Below are 5,667 nucleotides of genomic sequence, written 5' to 3'. Positions count from 1 at the left end.
ATTGGTTATCATGATAACCTTGTTAGCCGATTTCTAATTGTACCCATTTGAAGCTGAATTAATGCTCAGACTTTATAAAAACCTTTCTTTTTCGATACTTTTTTTCGAATAATTTCTTCACATATTACTAAAAACAAATCGCAACAGGTATTAAAGGTCATATATGTTAAAAATCAGGAAAGGAAGAATGTACCGGTAACATCTTATTATTGTTTTTAGGTACAAACAAGTTAAATTCAGGAGAAAAAAATGTTTGCGTATAGGTCTATGAATATTTATATATATTTCTTGGTGTTCGAAAAGGATTATATCAAATGAAAAATAAACAAATTCTACTTTTCAAAACTTTTTATTCAGCTTTTGTGGCATGTAGCCACCGCCATATCTATGTATGTTTTTCAGTTCTTTATACATAATTCGATGCAGCATTTTAACTGGCTTTTGTCGACATTCTTCGCCGTTCATTGTGCCCCTCGTCCTGGAAAAGACATCATATCATATTTCAATTTTCCGAAAGCAGATTTTGATTTCAGATTTCTTGTGAATACACCATAGTTATTGAAACACACACTGCCTCTCATGAGAAACAAACGAAAAAGGAAAAAAAAACACGTATGCTTACTTCTGTAATTATAACTCAGTGAATTGACTTTGTCAGGATTTCTGAGTATCATACAGTTGTAAAGCTTTTCACATTCATATCTATCAACAAAATCGTTCATATAATTCAAATATTGAAATAATTGTTCTCAATAAAGTTAACGTTGAAAATTTATCTGTCTTACCAGAGACATAAATTATATGTCTGTAGACACAATCATATGTCTCTGGTTTTTGTTTGAATATTTTTTTCAAAGTTTATGATGAAAATTGGAATCATAATCAATAATTTGAAACCATGCATTCTACTTTTGCAGATCTCTATATGAATCGTAACTATCACATACATTCACAGACAACACCTAAGTAGTCCACTGTGTCTGCAGAAACAACTCGTACAATACTTACGGACAACACCTAAGTAGTCCACTGTGTCTACAGAAACAACCCATACAATACTTACGGACAACACCTAAGTAGTCCACTGTGTCTACAGAAACAACTCATATAATACTTACGGACAACACCTGAATAGTCCTCTGTGTCTGCAGAAATAACTCATACACTACTTACGGACAACACCTAAGTATAGTTCACTGTGTCTACAGAAACAACTCATACACTACTTACGGATAACATCTGAGAAGAACCATGTCTGCAGAAACAACTCATACAATACTTACGGACAACACCTAAGTAGTCCACTGTGTCTGCAGAAATAACTCATACAATACTTACGGACAACATCTGAGTAGTCCACTGTGTCTACAGAAACAACTCATACAGTACTTACGGACAACACCTAAGAAGTCCACTGTGTCTACAGAAACTACTCATACACTACTTACGGATAACATCTGAGAAGAACCATGTCTGCAGAAACAACTCATACAATACTTACGGACAACACCTAAGTAGTCCACTGTGTCTGCAGAAATAACTCATACAATACTTACGGACAACATCTGAGTAGTCCACTGTGTCTACAGAAACAACTCATACAGTACTTACGGACAACACCTAAGAAGTCCACTGTGTCTACAGAAACTACTCATACACTACTTACGGATAACATCTGAGAAGAACCATGTCTGCAGAAACAACTCATACAATACTTACGGACAACACCTAAGTAGTCCACTGTGTCTGCAGAAATAACTCATACAATACTTACGGACAACATCTGAGTAGTCCACTGTGTCTACAGAAACAACTCATACAGTACTTACGGACAACACCTAAGAAGTCCAATGTGTCTACAGAAACTACTCATACACTACTTACGGATAACATCTGAGAAGTACCATGTCTGCAGAAGCAACTCATACAATACTTACGGACAACACCAAAGTAGTCCACTGTGGTTACAGAAATAACTCATACAGTACTTACGGACAACACCTGAGTAGTCCACCGTGTCTACAGAAACAACTTATACAGTCCTTACGGACAACACCTAAGTAGTCCACCGTGTCTACAGAAACAACTCATACAGTACTTACGGACAACACCTGAGTAGTCCACTGTGTCTACAGAAACAACTCATACAATTTATCACTTTTGTTTGTACATTCGGTATGTAGTCTCCTCCATAGTAACAACCAACTCATACAGTACTTACGGACAACACCTGAGTAGTCCACTGTGTCTACAGAAACAACTCATACAATTTATCACTTTAGTTTGTTCATTCGGTATGTAGTCTCCTCCATAGTAACAAACAACTCATACAATACTTACGGACAACACCTGAGTAGCCCACTGTGTCTACAGAAACAACTCATACAATTTATCAGTTTTGTTTTAACATTCGGTATGTAGTCTCCTCCATAGTAACAAACAACTCATACATTACTTACGGACAACACCTGAGTAGTCCACTGTGTCTACAGAAACAACTCATACAATTTATCACTTTTGTTTGTTCATTCGGTATGTAGTCTCCTCCATAGTAACAACCAACTCATACAGTACTTACGGACAACACCTGAGTAGTCCACTGTGTCTACAGAAACAACTCATACAATTTATCACTTTTGTTTGTACATTCGGTATGTAGTCTCCTCCATAGTAACAACCAACTCATACAGTACTTACGGACAACACCTGAGTAGTCCACTGTGTCTGCAGAAACAACTCATACAATTTATCACTTTTGTTTGTACATTCGGTATGTAGTCTCCTCCATAGTAACAACAAACTCATACAGTACTTACGGACAACACCTGAGTAGTCCACTGTGTCTACAGAAACAACTCATACAATTTATCACTTTTGTTTGTACATTCGGTATGTAGTCTCCTCCATAGTAACAAACAACTCATACAGTACTTACGGACAACACCTGAGTAGTCCACTGTGTCTACAGAAACAACTCATACAATTTATCACTTTTGTTTGTACATTCGGTATTTAGTCTCCTCCATAGTAACAAACAACTCATACAGTACTTACGGACAACACCTGAGTAGTCCACTGTGTCTACAGAAACAACTCATACAATTTATCACTTTTGTTTTATCATTCGGTATGTAGTCTCCTCCATAGTAACAAACAACTCATACAATACTTACGGACAACACTTAAGTAGTCCACTGTGTCTACAGAAACAACTCATACAATTTATCACTTGTGTTTGTTCATTCGGTATGTAGTCTCCTCCATAGTAACAAACAACTCATACAATACTTACGGACAACACCTAAGTAGTCCACTGTGTCTGCAGAAACAACTCATACAATTTATCACTTTTGTTTGTTCATTCGGTATGTAGTCTCCTCCATAGTAACAACCAAATGGAAAGGGCACTATCTTGTAAAACAAAACGATAAGTATATCTTAAAGAATTACTGAAATAGATAATCAGAATATTTAAAGCGTTCATATTGTTTTTGTTTACTTAGAAAATGTCCATTGGCACAGAGTAAAATGTGCTATGGATCAAGGTAATGTATGATCTAAACTTAGCATGAACATATACAGACTTGAAAATTAAGTGGCAAAACATTTGTTTGTAGGAAAAGATACACCGCTCTGTGTGTCTGTAATCGATCAACCCTATGTCAATTGGAAATATTTAATCTAATTGGAGTAAATTCATTGTCATTTTTTACTGTCTGTATCATCTTATAAAATGTATCACCAAGACATCTATAACTGAAATAAGATGTTATATGCGATTTATTACAAGCTTCATGTTCAAATGAGAAGATAAAATATGTGTTAAGTTGTGTTTTCTTTTTTTATCAAAAGTAAAATAGGGATTTCACTTACCTAACTTTCAATCCATGGACATTCATTCTTTGCATAGCAATAAATATTTGAAAGGCAGTTTATATTATCTTAAATGTTGTAATATGAAAGTATACCTACCTTGCTTTTCGTAATAAATGCACCAAGAATAGCATTGTTTTTCAATTAGTACATACAATAAAACCAAAATACAAAACTTCATCACGTCGCAACTTCATCGATATTTTCACTTCATAATCCGTCGTAATACTATGAAGAATTGTACTTTGTAGGGGATTAAAATCATTCCAACCTGTTACACCAAATAAGTTATAAAATCTTAATGTGTTTGGGTTTGATAATAAATGTTAAAATAGTTAAGGTGGATCGTCCATTTAACAGTGCGCATTTGTAACGCGTGTTTATAACGACGAGCGGGTGCTCGGTGTCTTATAGAAACAATAGCATCGGGGGTCTTCCCAAACATAATTTTTAACACGTTGAAACGCAGACAATTCAGAGAGCACCCTCTTTCCGATGTCAAAGGCGATGCCTTTACGGTATACTGAAAGTGTGTGCAATTTTGTTTAAAGGTTTTTGTCATGATTTAAATCCAATACCTGTATACTTCTAATAAATGAATGGATCTTTATTCTCGTTAACTAAATTAAGAGAGATGATAAGATACATAATATAACAAAGATTACATAAATTATTGCACTTTAACCAGTAGGACAGACTTTCACTGATATATAATTTCAATAAATCTACACAATTTTTTCTAGTAAATCAATTTTAACTGCGGTGAATACTTGATTGAATTTAAGAATATCAACATTTCAATTTTGTACGACAATAGTGTTGTAAAAATTTATATTGTTCTTTTTTGACAAAAGGACAAGACATTGCATAATAAAATTCATCGCAGAAGTCAGGAGGGTCGCAATGGTGACAATCTCACTTCTCTTTGAACATTTATGCCACCTTCCTGTCTCCACTAGTAAACAGTGATTGCCACATCTAAATTCAAATAATTTCATATTGGTCACATTCCTTGCTATATGCTGATAAAAGCTAGATAGAGCTTTTTCTTGTTGTGAATTTTACAACTTACTATAACTTCATTGACCGGGCTGAAGTACGTTCACTATTCACTTTTCACTTTTCACTATTCAAAATTCATGAATAGTGAACTGTGTTTTTTTGCACTATTCACTATTCAAGTTTATTCAAATTGAATAACTTTAATATATACTTGTATACATGAAAATTAAAAAAAAGATGTGGTATGATTGCCAATGAGACAACTCCTTACAAGAGACCAAATGACACAGACATTAAAAGCTATAGGTCACCGTACGGCCTTCAACAATATGCAAAGCCCATACCGCATAGTCAGCTATAAAAGGCCCAGAAATCACAAATGTAAAAAGAATTCAAACGAGAAAACTAACGGCCTAGTTATTGTACAAAAAAAAATGAAAAAAAAAACAAATATGTAACACACCAAAAAACGACAATGACTTGGGACAGGCACATACATACAGAATGTGGCGGGGTAAAACATGTTAGCGGGATCCCAACCCTCCCCTAACCTGGGACAGTGGCATAACAGTACAACATAAGAACCAACTATAATCAAAGTACTGAATATCGTGGGACTCTAGTTTATATGTCTCTGATTGTAGTGATACAAATCAGTATACTCTGGTTTGTTGTTGTATATTATATCAATATTTGTATATAAAAGTTGCATGTATATATCATTTTCATCCATTTGTATATTATTCTACTTTACTATTCTAATAATAGTGCAGTGCAAGTGCATGGTGGACA

At 34.6% G+C, this 5,667-nt stretch overlaps 1 long non-coding RNA gene across 1 annotated transcript; it reads right to left on the bottom strand.

The window, feature by feature from the left end:
* Positions 1-373: 373 nt before the first annotated feature.
* Positions 374-4,079, bottom strand: LOC127733604 (uncharacterized). Its single transcript, XR_007997140.1, has 3 exons — positions 3,973-4,079; positions 3,293-3,407; positions 374-478 (listed from the first exon to the last, which is right to left on the bottom strand). It is a non-coding gene; the product is annotated as an uncharacterized LOC127733604 (long non-coding RNA).
* Between the last annotated feature and the right edge of the window lie 1,588 nt (positions 4,080-5,667).

This window comes from Mytilus californianus, unplaced genomic scaffold (assembly GCF_021869535.1).
Source record: "Mytilus californianus isolate M0D057914Y unplaced genomic scaffold, xbMytCali1.0.p SCAF_3, whole genome shotgun sequence".
NCBI classification, from domain to species: Eukaryota; Metazoa; Mollusca; class Bivalvia; order Mytilida; family Mytilidae; genus Mytilus; species Mytilus californianus.
Note: the sequence above shows the minus strand (reverse complement) of the source record. Positions and strands in the feature narration are given on the sequence as shown.